We start from the raw sequence: 17,890 nt of genomic DNA on the forward strand, positions 1-17,890 counted from the left end.
GGCATGAAAAAGGAATCCCTTTACCTACTGTAGCAATACTGAATAACTGACCTAAAAATTTCAACTATGAGCCAGGAATACTAACGTTTGTATCGTCTCTTAAAGAAACAATTTTAGTTATGTCCATGGATGAAATGAGCCTAGATAAGTTTGAGGCTTATGATATAGGCACGGGATGCTTTACGAACCACATGATAAAGTACAAGTTGTAATGGTATGAGGCCCTATAGGTAACTGGAGGCAAACACTATTTTAGGCATTTGATCAGTCAAATGTTCCAAAATTAAAAACAATTTTGAGATTAATAGAAAGCATTCGAAAAGCCGGTTATCATCTCCGCGTCTGGAAAAATTTGAAAATACCATTGGAATCAGTGATTCTACCAAAAATTCGTGCGCAGACAGAGAAGTTTCATATTTGCAGATAATCCTCATCTGATCAAGCTCATTACTAATCATTATACTGATTCGGGATTAAGTTTGCAAGATGGAAGTTTTGTTTCTGATTCTGCTATTTGTGCCTTTGATTACTTTAATACAGCAAGACAAAGCTTTAAATCCTTCACAATAAATCGCAGGGCTAAATTAATCGGACCTGACAACAGAGCCTCACACGATTGTGCCGTCCTATAGTCATGTTGCTTTATTCAGGTACTAAAACATTTACCTGATTTTTGGATCAAAAGATTAGCTGCAAATCTTTCAAGGTATCTCTGTGCCCGAACAGATTCTTACAGGGACCGTCTGCAGAGTACAGGGCTGGTGGGTAATAGGTCAGTCAAGATACAGTTTCAGCAGAAGTGAACTCAATATTGTACCTTTCAGCATCGACAGAAAATTTGGCTTTTTGTACGTGTTTTGGATAAATATTAGGCCCACATGTATATAGTTATTATCTCTCTCTCTCTCTCTATCAAGTGAAATACTGTAAATCAGAACAAGATTGCAGTAAGTTCCAACTGCGGGAAAAAATGGCGAAATTTAGCTTGCTTGGCAGATTCGCAATACGATGAGGTAGCAGGAAGGGATCTGGCATTTCTCATCTATGAGATCAGCAACAGCCCTAACCAAAAAGATACAAAAGCATTCATAGATATATTAGAAGGATATAATCCTTCAAACTGGAACAAATCAACTGAAAAAATCTTGAAAATAATTTAAGAAGTTCCAAATAAAATCCAAGTGGTCAAGAGACTCATAAAGAAAATATACATAAACCAACATATTCCGACAAAGAAAATGAATAAGGTGAACCTTGTGAATATCCTAATTGATGCATTAGGAAAAAGAATGCCAAAAGCATGCAAAACTGTGTAAGGTGTGGTATAGCATAGTTAATCCACAAAACCTAATCAGAAAATGTGCTGCATGCAACATTCCGATCCATCCACAATTTGTTGAGGTAATGCAAGATATGAAAAAAGGTACAAGAATATTTTGCTCAACATGTCTATCATGGATAGACAATGTTATTAAATCAAGATTGAATGTACAAATAGTTGAGGATGAAGAAGAAGAGGGAGAGGAAGAAGAAGAAGAGGAAAACGTAAGAGAAGTAAACAAAACTGAAATGACAGAAAAAAATAAGGAAAACAAAGAACAAGATAAAAGTATGGATGCAGAGATACTCATTGATACTACATATGAGGCAATAAAGCAGCATACCTACGAAGAAATAAATAACGATATGACAACACAAAAGAAAATCCCGAAGAGGCTCTACCCAGATCTACACAATGACGGGAAAGAGGAAAAAATAGACAAAAAAGACAAAGTCTGCAACCTTTTGAAAAGAGGAAATTGCAGATTTGGATAAAGATGTTACTACAAACATCCTAAGGTATGTCACAACAATGAAATATATGGTAAATGTGCATACCTAGATGGCTATGAGGATAATTGCAGAGATCTGCATCCAAAAATATGCAAAAACCTAAAAGAAGGAAAAGGATGTAAGTTCGACAAAAAATGTAAATATATGCACCCTGTAGCCATGAATCATAATCAAATAAATAATCAATCAAGTAATAAAATCCAAAATAAGACAGAAACAAATAAAGAGAGGAATAAAGAATATCAGGTAAAAGAAAAAAGCAAGCCATCAACGAGATATGCAGAGATGTCAGCAAAAAATTTCAAAGCATCAGCTCCAAGATTCTACTCAAGAGGTAATAACTGTATTTATTATGCAAGAGGATATTGCAGATACGGAGAAAATTGCAGATTCAGACACAAAATGAATAATTATGATGAAGGAAGATCAAATATTATGGAAAAGTTGGATTTTTTAAAGTCAGAAATGAAAAAAAGAACAACATACCAGAATAGGAAAGAGACATGGGAAAATCCTTATTATTACCAATATTAAATAAAGGAGAAAACACGCAAACCAATCATAGTGATGAATGCGCAGGGTTTAGTTACGAGTAACTCAAAAGAAAATAGAGTACTTAGAAGAACTAACCCAAATTGAAAAGAAAATAGATATAATGAATATAAGTGAAACCTGGTATTCCCAAGAGACTGGAACTGATGATCAAATAAAAAGGTTCCAAACTTAAAGATCAGATAGCAAAAAAAGTAGGAATCAAGGGGGAACCGCAATATATGGGAAAGACAAAAAACAAGGAAAAATATATGAGAAATATAGTAACTCAGAATGTGAACTAATAGCGGTAGAATTTGAATCAGAAAAATTAATGAACATAGTAATATATAGACCTCCTAATACTAAAGAGTTTGACTTAATAATAGAAAAATTGGATGATATATTTAGAAATCACAAGGACTGGACTACTCTCCTATCTGGAGACTTCAACTTTCCTTTCGTAGACTGGAAAGAACGAATAGGAGATTGTGGTTGTACTTATACATATATAAAAGAGAGTAATAGTAGTGCAGAAGATAAGAGGCAATTCGAAAAGCTATTAGATATGCTACTAGAATACAACATTCAACAAATAAATCACCTGCCAACAAGAAAGGAAAATAGTTTAGACCTAGTATTTGTGAACGAGATGAATTATGTTAAAGAAATAACATCTTTGATTAATGCGGAGTATTTCAGATCATAATATCATAGAATTAAACAGTCCATTCCAAAGCAAGTGAAAACAGAGATAAGCAAGAAATGAAAAAGTGGGAAGGATATGGAAAATACAACTTCTACAGTAAAAAATATAAAATGGTCAGAAATAAATGAAGAATTAAACAAAGATTGGGATAACATTTTCGTAAGTGATGACATAAGGGTAAATACGGAGATATTATATAAAATATTAGAGAAAATAGTGGATAAATATATACCGAAGAAGAAAAGTAAACATCAGTCATGCATACCAAGAGACAGAAGGATCCTGTTCCAGAAAATCAGAAAGTGGAAAAAAGGTCTTGCAAAAGAAAAAAATGCATGGAAAGTTATAGAACTAAAAAGTAAGATAGAAAATGCAGAACAAAAGGTTATACAATCAAAAGAAAATGAAAAACGGGACTTGGAAGAAAAAACCCTAATAAATATCAAGCAAAACCCCAAACTATTATACTCATACGCGAAAAAGATGAATAAAAGAAGAATAGAAATAGGCCCTCTTAGAATTGAAGGGAGATTAGCGAATGAAAAAAAGAAAATTTGCAACATATTGGCAGAACGAAATAAGAGAGAAATCACCCCTAGAATAGATAATGAAGATAATGATACAGAAGTAAGGGACGAAATAGTGAATATTTAGCTGACATAGATATTAATGAAGCTGATATTGTGCAAGCTATTAATGAAATTAAAAATGGAGCTGCAGCAGGGCCTGATGGAGTTCCTGCTATTTGGTTAAAGAAAGTAGTTCATTCTATCACAAAGCCACTTGCAATATTATTAAGACAAAGTGTAGATACAGGCAAGATTTATGATGAGCACAAATTAGCATATATTACCCCTACTTTCAAAAGTGGATCAAGACTAGAGGTAAGTAATTATAGGCCTGTGAGTCTAACATCACATATTATGAAAGTGTATGGAAGGGTAATGAAGAAAAATATGAAACATTTAATAAAAAAAAATTTGTTTAATATAGGACAACATGGTTTCGTACCCGGAAAAAGTACATAAACCCAACTGCTAGTCCACCGTGAGAACATATTCAAAAATATGAAAAGCGGAAATGAAACAGATGTGGTTTATCTAGAGTTTGCAAAAGCTTTTGACAAGGTAGACCATAATATATTAGCGAAGAAAATTAGAAAACACAATATCGTGGATAAAGTAGGAAGATGGTTAAAAGAATTTTTACACAACAGAAAACAGATAGTTATTGCAAACGATGAGAAATCGGATGAAGCCAAGGTAATATCCGGTGTGCCACCACAAGGTAAGGTGATAGCTGCAATACTGATGACACAAGAATAAGTAGAGAAATTACTTGTGATGAAGATAGGAACGCTCTACAAAAAGACCTTAACAAAGTATATGATTGGGCAGAGGTAAATAGGATGGTATTTAACTTTGATAAATTTGAATCAATAAATTATGGAGACAGAGAAGGAAAGCTATATGCATATAGGGGACCTAATAATGAGACAATCACAAATAAGGAAGCAGTTAAAGACCTTGGTGTGATGATGAATAGGAACATGTTATGCAATGATCAAATAGCAATTCTATTGGCAAAATGTAAAGCAAAAATGGGAATGTTGTTACGGCACTTCAAAACAAGAAAAGCTGAACACATGATTATGCTTTATGAAACATATGTTCGGAGTCCACTTGAATATTGCAATATATGGTACCCAAACTATCAAAAGGATATTGCACAAATAGAGAGTGTACAAAGGTCCTTTACAGCTAGATTAGAAGAAGTTAAGGACCTTGACTACTGGGAAGACTACAATCCTTAAAATTATATAGTCTAGAAAGGAGAAGAGAATGCTACATGATAATTCAGGCATGGAAACAGATAGAAGGAATAGCAGAAAACATCATGGAACTAAAAATATCAGAAAGAGCAAGCAGAGGTAGATTAATAGTGCCCAAAACTATACCAGGAAAAATAAGGAAAGCACACGGGACATTAATCCACTACGCACCAGCATCGACAATGCAGCGTCTATTCAATGCGTTGCCAGCTCATCTGAGGAATATATCAGGAGTGAGCGTAGATGTGTTTAAGAATAAGCTCGACAAATATCTAAACTGCATCCCAGACCATCCAAGATTGGAAGATGCAAAATATACCGGAAGATGTACTAGCAACTCTCTGGTAGACATTAGAGGTGCCTCACACTGAGGGACCTGGGGCAACCCGAACAAAATGTAAGGTCTGTAAGGTAAGGTAAGCTCTCTCTCTCTCTCTCTCTCTCTCTCTCTCTCTCTCTCTTCTCTTCTCCTTTCTTTCTCTCTCTTTTTGTTCGCTATATTTATATCCTATTTTCGTCTTTTCACTCATTTCTTTGGAACAATTTTGTAAATTTCATGTTACTAGGTCGTATATGCCTCCTTGTTTTTCAAAATGTATTGTTTTCTGGATGAATCATCTGTTGACCTCGTGTGTTCTCCTCCAAGGTGTGGCTGCCTAAAAATCACTAATCTTGCCCTCAGGCGTTTTGTCGTTTCTGTAGAGTGAAATAGACCTTATGCTAATCTTGTAATATCAGTTTGGATATTAAGCCTACTTTGACTATGTTTTTGCTCTGTATGATCAGTTGTGCCGAAGTAAAGGGTCATGTTAGACCGAAAGTTCTTGGCTCTCTCGCCTTTCATTTTTCCTCCATAACAAAACTTTATTAGCATCACGTTTTATATACTTCGTGATCAAGTTATCCATATATATATATATATATATATATATATATATATATATATATATATATATAATATATATATATTATATATATGTAAGAAGATAGAACAGTTTTTTTACAAATACTGAAGTCGTCTTTGTAAAATGTATGAGATTGTAAATTCTATTACCAGCATTTATATCAGGATTTAAAGTTTCACAGTGTAATTCCCAAATTATTGTTATTTTGTACATCATTATCATATGTTAGAATAAAGTTGTATATAAAGTACGATTTCACTGATAACAAATAATACGACCCATAATATGTCCTGTAGAGTTTCCTGATATCAAAATGGTAAGGACGGTGTTACATTTAAGGGTAAATGAGTAATCCTTACTTCAGATCATTAATGTTTTTAGTGCAGTACCTCGACCAGCCTCGCAATGAAGAATCGTTAATGAAGCAAAGGAGAGATATGTTCATTATTCTTGACTGTCCCTCCAAGCGACAGGACGATTAAAATGGATGTGAACAGACAAGACCTGTTCGTCATTCTCATTGTTTTTAGTTTCCTCTAAAAGAAAACTACTGAGATGGCTTTTTTTGTCTGTCCGCTATTTCCCTGTCCGCACTTTTTCTGTCCGTCCTCAGAATTTAAAGTCTACTGAGGCCAGGGAAATTGGTATGAGGATCATCCACCCCACAACCATCAAACTTATCAAATTGCAACCCTCTAGCCTCAGTAGTTTTTGTATTATGTAAGTTTAAAGTTAGCCATAATTGTCCATCTTGGCAACGATAAAGGACAGGCCACCACTGGGTCGTGGTTAATGTTTCATAAGCCACGTCTCTTACAGCATTATACCGAGACCACCGAAAGATAGACCTATTTTCAGTGGCCTTGATTATACACTACAGAAAACTCGATTGCGCCGGAGAAACTTTTGTCTTCAGTTTCATATTTTATACATTTATCCCACATTTCATTGATTACTTTCACTTCTTTAAGTGCCGTATACTATGGATGTAAAACTGATAGTCTCTTGTTCTGTACATCTGGAAAAATGTCACGGTTTCAGCCTTCTCATGGACCCACTTAAAGGGGAGCATTTCACCTTCGCTAAAGAGAATGAAATTGCAAAAGTAATATTCATGTTGCGATTTTACATCAATGTATTCCATGTCATGAAGATAATTATATCCAGTACTTTCAATTAAGATTTTTATGATGCAATTATCCTTTTCTATCAGACTTAATAACCACATCAGTTGAAGGAGAAGCAAAGGTATAAATAAATTATAGATTTACAGTTCCATCTACTGTTCCAAAACATTTGGAAATTCACAATAAAAAAATAAAATTCATCCAAAACATTCACGTGGTTGTCGTTAATTTGATATAAATTCAGATCTCTTAGCAATTTAAAGATTTAAATTATTGCAGTTATAGTAAACTGATAAATTTGATCATTTTTCAGACATAATGAAATTTCAATATGAAGGAACTTTCCTTTCGGACCAGTGTTTTCCTATTTCGTTCCCTACTGCTCCCTCTAGATTTACTGTTCCATGGATATGAAATATCAGCTTTACAATACGTAGAAAAGATTGCAAATTTTACAAAAACTAAGACAAACAGTCCATTTAAGAATAGGTGTGCATTGCAGAAGCGTATGAATTTTTCAGCAATTTTTAAGCATTTTTTTTATTAATGTGGGCTTTTTAAAGTTTATTTTGTGAAATGAATAGGAATCGTAATGAAGGAAATGTCTCCTAGAATAATTGCAGTAAGTCTGACGCCATTAAAATTGGGTGAACTAATAAATATGGGAAATTTTATGCTCTTTTACATTAAATTGAGTTGCTGGAAAATCTAATTTCATTACTTGCAATTTTTACCACCAGTATACGACTTTTTTTTATAGCAGTATTTAGTTATTAATATGATACACATTCCTTTTTTTAAATGTTTCTCTCGTCTTTGGTAATAGTTAATCCACAGCAGTAATTGATGTGATGAGGTTGCTCTTAGCAACCTCATATAATAGACATGAACCCACTGAGATGGAAAAGCAACAAAGCAAGACCAAATATATCTTTGAAGTTGGACCATTCATATCCACTTGTCCTCAGCAGAGCAGCTCACGACACGCTCGACTCACAAAGCTATGAACGATCAAACATACAATGCTATTATAGGACCCTTGCAATGGACTGTCTCCTTAATATCACAGACGTTGACAAACTGTATTGGAATAAAGAACTGTTATGAGAAGTCTTAGCGTTCTTCGAAATTAGCACCACAGTTTTTCCTCAAGGGCATGAGAGAGATGCCCTGTTGGTGGGAATCCTAACACAAGTCATCGGTAACTTATTGCAAATCAAATAAAGCGCATTATTCTGTGACTGTGTTTTGGAGAGCCAGAAAATATCAAATTCCATTAATTATTTCCTTGATAACCTTTTTTAACCAGATATTGACTCAGATTTTTTCTTGTGAAAAATTCATATTTACATGACTATGTGAAAAATCCATTTCCTTTAACACTAAAATACTTTTACTAATTTCAAGAGAGTTCTTCCGACAATCAAGCTAAATCATAAGGTTCATGTAAGCATGTACGTCCTCTCTGTGCATCTAATTGAAAAACAGATAGATTGCTTATAAGGACACCGCAATCAGTGCCATTTTCAACTATAAATTCGAGTGCTTGAGCCAGTACTCAGTTCTTCCTTGGCTCTTTCTAAAGTGTATCTGCAATTATGAACTAAAATGAGTTCTTATCCCAACATCAGTTTTCTGTCCAATTTGGGTTCAGATTCCACCTGAGAATAGGAATGAGAATTCCTTCATTCATCTCCCTTGGAATTTCGAGGCTTTCAGAAACGCTTCCGTGTTAAACTAAATAGAAAACTTACGTAAATTGGAAATTTTGGATATTGATACTTATGATTACTGAATGTGAACAACACAATTGTATTTCAGCTTATGAATCCAAGAAGCTCAAAAAATCGTATCGTAAGGAGTGTTAAATTTCTTCTCCATAGTTATTATCTGTAACAATGTCTCAGAAATATTCATACATAAAATAAAGTACATTTTTATCCTCCTAACATGGCACAGTTTTGAATCCCACTTGAAATGGACGAATTCTGTATTTATTTCCTTCGGGACTCCTGTCTTTCAAAGATATTAAAAACAGTAGCGATAAAAATTCCTTTCCGACACTGGAATACATTTCATTTTACATTGAAGCAAATTAAATATTAAATATAAATCTATTAGCCTGGCTAACATTTTTAATAATCTAACATATAATGGATAAATGAGTTTCATTTTGTTCCTCTTTCATCACCGATTACGAATCTGAATAAGTTACATTTATTGGTTTTTTAGGAGCCCTCGGAATTCAGGTAAAGCGCTTTTCTTCGTTATCGCATTCATTACTTCTTTAGTTCCAGGATTCTTTATTAAGGTTATTATTTCCCCTTGAATGGCGCACCGTTGTGGTTCTGTTTTCCTTATTCACTTCGCATACACTTAACATTTTCAACGGCTCTTGTTATCTTACTCACATGGCCATTGACGCTCCTTGCAAGTAAATCTTTGCCGTTTCCAGGTCATTTTAATCCCGCAGAAGTCCCTCGTTTTTGTCTTGTCGAGTGAGGATTAATGCCTAGTATGCCGTCGAGGGATTTCATCATTTTCCTGTCTCCAACCGAGCAATACCCAAACCGACTGCCAACACCAAGTCAAAATGCCATTTTATAAGCCCATCTGATAAAACCTGAGGTTTATGCGTGGGTTTAGTCAGCGCTATTATTTATATGCTGATCATTCCACTGCCCGCTGAATGATATACCTTTGTTCACAGCGCAATGGATTGGTGCAATATATGGGTAGTGAATTTAGATTATTACTCAATCATCTATAACTGTAGACAATACTGATCTGAATTCTTATTCTAGGTTCTTTCACAGCTGGACATTGATATGCAAATGACCATCTATCTAAAATTAGATTTATCTTTATGAAGGGATTCCACATTTCTGCGGTATAAGTCTGTTGATTATAAATTAACGTAGGCGGCACGTATAATATACGACAGAGAGGGACTTCAAGTTATCTATACTTTTATGGACAACTATAATCATTAGACTGTTATGAATGGAAAGTCTTTGAGATTAGTCTATCATTATCGCGCTGGGTAATTTTGCATTTTAGTATCACATTCTATATGTGTAAATAATCGTAGAATGTAGCGAAATTTTTTACACAGGCTTCAGAAACTAAAATATAATTCTGCGACGCAAATAGCATTTTAGTCTCCTATCTATCTATCTATCTAAATATATATACATGTGTGTGTGTGTGCGTATATAAATATATATATATATATATATATATATATATATATATATATATATATATATATATATATTATATATATCGTATATATGTACTAATGAATAGATATAAGTAATTCCGTATCATATAGGCGAGGGAACATAACTAACAAATGGTTAACAACAAGACATCTACGGTTGTCAATCGAACTATACAGTAAGAACATTTATGAATATATTATATTATATATATATATATATTTATATATATATATTTATATATATAATATATATCTAGTATTATATATATATATATTATATATATATATATATATATGTGTGTGTGTGTGTGTGTGTGTGTTTATGTGTGTGTGTGTGTGTGTGTTGTGTGTATCAATTGATCCCTTTGTATCGGAAAGAGAAAGATATAGAGACAGAAATTAGCATCACAGTGTTTTAAATTAGAAGTTATAAGAGTAGAGGAATAGGCAGGTGAAACAAGAAAATCCACTACACATTTTACGAGATAGAATCTTTTTTGCACCACTTGTGTTTTTTTAAAACCAATCCAATAAAGCTCAGGTTTTAGCCCACTAAAAATTGCATGCGCTCATAAATTCCATTGGGTCGAACGCACCTGACGATACGCAAGCATATTGCCTGGCCAGTCTTACGTTCCAACATGCACATTCGGTAGGTGCTTTTAATGAACATTGGTATGGGAACTAGTGGTCATATTCATTAATTAGTAGCGTATACGGAACTGTTGTTATTCCTTATTTAGAAAAAAATAACTTATCTGGTTAGAGCGAGTTTTTTTCTTAATTCCTCAAAACTATTATAATGAGGTAATAGAAGAATTTTCGTTTCTGTATTGCAACTTCCTGAATTGAAATCGTTGTTAGGCTAACTTCACAGTACAATTTCTTTTGTAATTCGTTTCGATATGCAAACATATAAAATCATAAATCATGAAAGTTCTTGAAAATAAATATCCACTAGTATTTCTTTCTCAACTGAACTCTTGGAAAAACAAAAACTATGAATATAAATTTTAAATATCATCTTACTGTAAACATTATTTTTATAGCCCTAAGATATTTTTTTTTCATAAGCTCCTAAAATTAAATGAATTTTCTTATCTATTTTCACTTCCAAGATTATATTCATACTAGGTATATTGAATCTGTCCTGAACACGCATGTCATTTTTTGTCTAATCCTAAATCCTGGAAGGTTCTGTTTTTGTCATCAAGATATGACTTGACATGTGAGATGCAGTTTGTCTGAGATATTTTTTTTTTTTTTTTTTTTTTTTTGAGAAAATTCTGATCAGAAGAAAAAGTTGAAGAATGAGGAGGAATAAAAGGAGGCGAAGACTAAAAAATTAAACGTAGGAAGTTTTTTAGATCAACCATGTTGTTCTTTCCTTTGACTCAGTGAGAAAGAAAATTCAAGGCATCTTTTATTAACACTTCAATAAATGGTCTGAGCTGGTATTTTTTCAACTTGCTCTTTATATAACTAAATGGCGTGAGCGACGATTTCAGTTTGGACGACTTTCACCTTAGTACATGAAAATATAAGTTTCTGTTCTCCATTACTTTGCTAGATAGGTAAACCAAGTAATTTTAATGTGTAACTAATAAAAAAAAAAAAAAAAGTAAAAAATGCGCAAGGGTTTCTTCAGCGAATGGACTTTTCTGCACAGCGTATAATGCTGTATGAGCGCAGCCCATGAAACTCTCATCCGGGCGTGGTGGCCTGTGTTTTATCCAGGTATCACTGTGGTGACTGTCCCTCTCTTTTATCTGGGTATTACTATTGTGGCTGTCCTTTTATCCAGGTATTACTGTGGTGACTGTCCCTTTGATCAAGGTATACTGGAGTGACTGTCCCTTTTATCTAAATATTATTGTGGTGACTGTCCATTTGATCCAGGTATTACTGTGGTGACTGGCCCTTTTAAGCAGAAATTACTGTGGTGACTGTCTATTTTATCTAGGTATTAATAATAATAATAATAATAATAATAATAATAATAATAATAATAATATAATAATAATAATAATAATAATAATAATATCCTTTATTTCGGTTCAAGACCATATACAATGAACATACAAAATACACAGTAACATACACAATCTAGATATATGAGTCAACATGATAGGAAAAATTAGTAATCGGCACTTATCCACAAATAGCTGAGGTAGCATCCAAAAGATAGTAATCATAATACTGGTAATAGTAATAATATTGGTGAGAAAAAAAAAATGCATTGAGAGTTATAACAGTTGGTGCACAAATTATATAGCTTTTAAATTTCCAACTAGAGACCTTAGGTGGTTACAGTAGTCTGGTCCAGAGGGCTAAATACAAAAAAATTGAATGTATATATATATATTATATATATATATTATATATATATATATATATATATATTATATATATATATATATATATATACATATATATATATATTAATATAATATATATATATATATATATATAGTATATATATATATATATATATATAAACTTTAACTTGATAGTAATCACAGAAATAATGAAAAATTAAATTATCAGCAGTAAATATAATAATGACAAAATCTGCAGATGACATCTTGCTAATACAGAGATAAAGTCCTTTAGGGGACAAAGGCCTCATTTTCCCATCTTTCCCACAATTTAGATCTTCTTCTTGCTTCACTCCTTAGGATGCTTTGTATGAGCGAGTTGCCGCTGTTTCTCACTCGGGTTACCAGGCTGGACATTGTTCGCCTTACAATGATTTTTAAATTGTCCAGGTGGTTTTCTAAGAACATCTGTGTGGCGGAGTGGTAGCGTGGAGTGTTTGTGAGGCGTCTCAGAATGTCATTGTGCACAACAGTGATACGTCTCATGGTCTCTCGGGTATAGTTCGTCCAGAAGGAACACCCATAGATACTGTAACAGTACAAGCGGAAGAGCAGCAGTTTCACGTCTCGGTGACAGAAGGCAAACCTCCTTGCAATCATGTTGCCAGTTGCGAAGAGTTTACGACGCCTCTGTTCAATGTCTGCCGTATTTTTTAGGTCGTCGGTAATAATGTGACCCAAATACGGAAATTCGCGCACAAATTCCAGCCGATGGTTTCCGAGGAAAATTTGTGGTTCTGCAATATGCTTGAGCGATCTCGGGAGAAGCGACATGCACTGGGTCTTGGTTTCGTTGTAGATTATATCAAATTCCTCTGCTTATTGGCGGCAAGTGTCGATGAGTCGTTGGAGGCCATGCACTGATGGGGAAATCAGAACCATATCGTCGGCGTAACAGAGGTTGTTTATAGTTGTTTCATTGACAGTGCATCCGATTGGGAGTGAGTTCAGTTTGACATTCAAGGCATCTGTGTACGTATTAAACAGGTATGGAGAGAGAATGCCCCCTTGCCGAAGCCCGTTTAGGGAGCCGAAGGTGTACGATAATACGTTGCCCCATTTGACACAGAATTGCTGTGTGGAGAACCAGCAGTGTAAAATGCCAATTAGATATAGGGGTGTGCCCCTTTTATGCAGCTTCAGGAATAGCTTCAGGTAGTTTACTCTGTCAAATGCTTTTCTCACATCTACGAAACACAGGAAAACCGGAGATGCTGATGATATGTATGTAGATGCAGGTGTCGGTTGAGTGGTTTGCTTTAAACCCGAACTGGTTGTCAGTGGTGTGTAGAAAGGGGAGAAGTCTCACAAGAAGAACCGACTCAAGTATCTTTGATGCGATCGTTGTGATTGCAATTGGCCGGTAGTTGCCAGGGTCAGCTGCATCCTTTAGCTTGTTTTTGATTAATGGTATCAAGTGAACTAAGAGTGGGGAGTCTGGAAGAAACTGGTGAATTATGCACGCATTGAATAAGGCAGCTAGCAAAATGTAAATTATCGGATGGCAGAATTTGAAAGCCTCTGCGGGAAGACCATCACAGCCGGGCGATTTATTATTAGGTATGCTGTTTATGGCATCGCTGATGTTACCTGGCGTAATACGGTCTGCAAAATGAAATTGAATGTTGTCATTATGGAGGTTATCCACCTCGCTTCGGGAATCCTGATCATTTATGCAATTCAGGATATTGTTGAAGTGATCACCCCACATCCTTGCGATAGCCTCGTCTCCGACTGCTTCCCCTACCCTCTGTAATAGCTTTTTAGTTTTGGGATTTAAGGACTGGATATCTTTCCAAAGACGAGGGTAATCACCAGATTCTACGTTTCTAGACATTGCATCGGCTCTTAGTTGTTTTTCATTTAACCTGCAGTGCTTAAGAGCAAGTTTGAATTGCGGTCTCGCCTGCCTCATTAGTAATGCAGTGTGTCCTTCCCTCGGGCTGCCATTTTGCTCCACAGTAAAAACATTTCTCGTGAGTATGTATACAGATCCTTAACCAAGTCATTCCAACCAGGTATATTACGAGAATTACCTTGACGAAATCTAGAGGCAGTCCTGCCCGAAGCAAGCATAGCGGAGATTATGTTCGAATAGAATTCATTCAGATCCCTCTTGTGGTGGTCATTTCTACATTTTGTGATGGTACACAGTAAGGCGTCAGCCGGTTGAATTATTGACCGCAACCTGGTTTCCGTGGTCGCCCTAAAGTATCTGGTTTTCTGTTGGTTTTTAAACTCCCAGTTAACCGCTGGAGGGCGGTCAGTTAGTAGGTTCACGGTAGGGAGGGATGGGGTACTGAATGACACCTGTAATGGGATGTGATCGTAGCCGTTGCAAGATCGTAGCGAATATTGCAGGTCATAATAGAATCATGAAGTTGTGGAGATGTGATGCAGTGGTCCAGCCAGGAGGTTGTAATTGCGTCTGCTCTATTATGTACATATGAGTAGGAGGAGGGAGGGAGGAGCATTACATCGCTAATTTGGAGAGCATGATTTTGACAGAAGCGAGTAAGTTCATTATAAAATTGTTTTGTGGGGTGAGAATTAAGGTCCCCTATTATACAAATATGATCAGCAGGAGAATCTTGAATAATAGTGTGTAACTCCCCTAGGATCATGCAGTAATGATCAAAATTATTGTTATTTTCCCATGGCATATAAACATTAATTATTAGGATTTTAGAGTTCCCTACTGTCACTTGAAGCCCAAGCAATCTGTCACACCTGTAGGTCATCACCTTTTTCATGTTACTGTGCTGGCTGTTTCTTTCATCTAGGTATTACTATAGTAACTGTCCATCTTATCCACGTATTACTGTGGTCATTACCTCTTTTATTCGGGTATTACTGTGCTGTCTATCATCTTTAACCAGGCATTACTATGCAGTTTGTCCCTTTCATCCAGGTATTACTATTGCGGCTGTCCCTTTTATCCAAATAGTACTGTGTTGTCTTTCCTTTTTATGCAGGTATTAATGTGGTGGTGACTAAAAATAATTTTCTATATTCAATCCTATATTTCTATGGTATATATATATATATATATCTATATATATCTACTTATATATACATATATATATATATATATATATATCTATATATATATATATATATATACAGTATGTGTATAAAATATAAAAAAATATAAAAAGTTTGCTCAAGAGATTTCCTAGTCTAGACATCGCAAAGTGAAAAACTTCACTCTTTGTTGGTTTCGATGATTTCTGGGTCCACATCAGAACAAGAAGAATGTACTGGCTAAAAAATGGGCAAAAACCGAACGACAGAAATTACTGGGCACCAACGGAAGTTTTTGCGAAACACCGACTTTTATGAAATATTTTATAAATGAACCGAATATCTAGGTGTCATAAACATGTTTCATAATTTCTGTGAAGAGCCAAAAACAGGAGAGGCTGCCAAGAAAAAACTCATCTCGGGAGAAAAATGTGTTCATGAGCGTCACCCTTGATGATGGCAGATCCTTGTCTTAGAATTTAAAGTCCCTAGAAAAATATATTCTAGTTTTTTTGAGAGATCTTTGCTATGCCAGGAAGGTGTTTGTTATGTAATTGAAGCTTTGGATCAGGATTACCAATTGAAAGTTCATGTCCCTAATCATTAGGGCTGTAATGTGATGTCTGTTGTTTCATTTGCAATTTCCTGAGATAATAAGATTAGATCCAATACCATAACTGTTTACAGGATAATTTCACAAAGCCTTTTCGTTACCGCTTGATTCATGTTCTATATGGGCAGTACACATTTATTCATCCTTTTGAAACTGAAACACCCAATCATGGCGACAAGTTTGTTCTGTAAAAACGCTACAAATTTCCTGATATAAAATTATCTTGAGTTTACTATAAGTATCCACCGGTGACCTGGCTCAGGTTTCAACCTTGCTTATGACTGGCCAAAGTATTTGAATTAGAGCCTCTGGCAGTGATGAGCAGCATATACTTCATACAATCACGATGAGTTTCACTGATTTTTGAACCAGATATTTTCCATCATCTAATCAAAACAAGTAAAAAATGCTCCGTAGTTTCTTCGGCGCAATGAGTTTTCTGTCTGGTGGTGGCCTCAGCCTCGGCCCATAGAACTCTTTCCGGCGGACCATGAAACTCAAACACTGTCTGGTAGTTTCCTATGTTGTTGATACCTATAGTGCTACTAGAAGTACGATTATGACCTTAAATAAAATAAAAACTACTGAGGTTAGAGGGCTGTAATTTGGTATGTTTGATGGTTGGAGGGTGGATGATCAACATACCAATTTGCAACCCACTAGCCTCAGTAATATTTAAGATCTGAGGGCGGACGGACAGAGAAAGCCAGTACAATAGTTTTCTTATACAGAAAACTAAATAGGCTAAAAGACCACCGGATATCTTGAAACCTCATGAGGATATTCTTTGATAAATTTTAGTCTCTGAAATTGTGTAGTATAAATATATTGATTCTTATTCAGATAAGAGATGTAATTAAGATTTAACACTCGTCGAAATAACAAGGAAAAAGAGTCATAGAATAAGCATTCTGTCTGTGTTCGTAAATGCATTGGGTATGATTGAGCATAATGGAAAGTTTATGGAACTCAAAGGATAATAGCCAGATAAAATTTAATCCTAAAAGACAGAGCTGTCGTGGTCATTTACAAACGACACGAGACCCGGAATTGGGGGAAGGGAATTTGTAATTAAATCAGCGATCAGAAAACGCCTAGGATTGCCTTGATATGCCATGGCATAGTTAATTAGTGGACGCGGTAATTTATCAGTGTACAGCACCCCAGACCGGGTAAACTTTGAAGTCGGCAAAATAAAAAAATTTAAGATCTCATCACAGGAAAGAGGAAGATATGCAAATGCACATGGTGTAAGTAAAAAATTCTAAAAAAATTCTCCTACCTTCCATGAGAAGTTGAAAATTACAATTGACAACACATTGTGGGGCCTCTTTTACAAGACGGTCGTAAATTTTACGAAGTTATACATGACTTTTCTTATAAGTGAATTTACCATTTTTAGTAAAATTATAATTACGGATCACACAATATCAAAACAGATAAGAAATAAAATTAGTAACAAATTCTCAGCATATTTGTTGAAAAATATTTATGTTAATTTACTGAGAACGAAGATGCAGTAGCTTTTTTGGCTTTATGTATGAATTTTCTAATATTTCCTTGCACTTTTCTTTGCAAAATTACATTTATAACTGACATACAATCATGAAAGATAAGAGCTAAAACCAACATCAACCTCATGGCATATTTATGAGCAAATTTACAAAAAGACATCATGTGAGACAGAGAAGGCAGTACATCCTTCCTTGAAGTCAA

Source organism: Macrobrachium nipponense, chromosome 16, assembly GCF_015104395.2.
Source record: "Macrobrachium nipponense isolate FS-2020 chromosome 16, ASM1510439v2, whole genome shotgun sequence".
Taxonomy (NCBI): Eukaryota; Metazoa; Arthropoda; class Malacostraca; order Decapoda; family Palaemonidae; genus Macrobrachium; species Macrobrachium nipponense.